The sequence below is a fragment of the Stegastes partitus genome, unplaced genomic scaffold (assembly GCF_000690725.1).
Source record: "Stegastes partitus isolate 25-593 unplaced genomic scaffold, Stegastes_partitus-1.0.2 Scaffold14, whole genome shotgun sequence".
In the NCBI taxonomy this organism is placed as follows: Eukaryota; Metazoa; Chordata; class Actinopteri; family Pomacentridae; genus Stegastes; species Stegastes partitus.
Genome location: NW_007577745.1, coordinates 1,722,088 through 1,722,718, shown reverse-complemented (window position 1 = coordinate 1,722,718; position 631 = coordinate 1,722,088).

The window sequence follows — 631 nt, the reverse complement described above, 5'->3', positions numbered from 1 at the left end:
TCCACAGTCAGGTCTAACAAACCTAACCCTAACGCTTTTCCACAGTCGGGTCTCCTAACCCTAGCCCTAAGCCTAACCCTAACCCAACATCCCAGCGCTGTAGCCGACTGATCTCTGCTACGTTTGCTCCTATCTTCTGGCAAACCAATGATTGCTTGGGGAACACAGAACACATCGGTCCAGGTGTACCGGTGTGGGAATGTTGCCACAGAAACCAGATGTGAAACTGTGCTGAGATAGAAAGAGATGAACCTGCTGCTGGTAGACCTAATCAGTAGTGTGTGAAGTCATTTGGCCAAGGCCTCCCCGTCACAGACGTTCATTTATATGTAAAAGTCCTGCACTCTGGCTGTAAATGCAAACATTACGTATTGATTATTTCATTTCAGTGGGATTGATCTCCGGGGTTACACCAAAGCTTTTCCATTAACCCAGGTTGGTCTGTTTCACGCACACTGCTGTGATAACAAGCGTTTCATCTTCAGATTCACAGCAGACGACAACCACACTGCTGCTGCCGGACCAGCCTCTTCCCCTTATCTGTTCTGGTCCTGAAGCTGTGTTTCCTATTTACTACAAATGCAAGTCAAACCTTACCCACTGTTGTGGCTGCACCTTAAAAGCTGGAAAG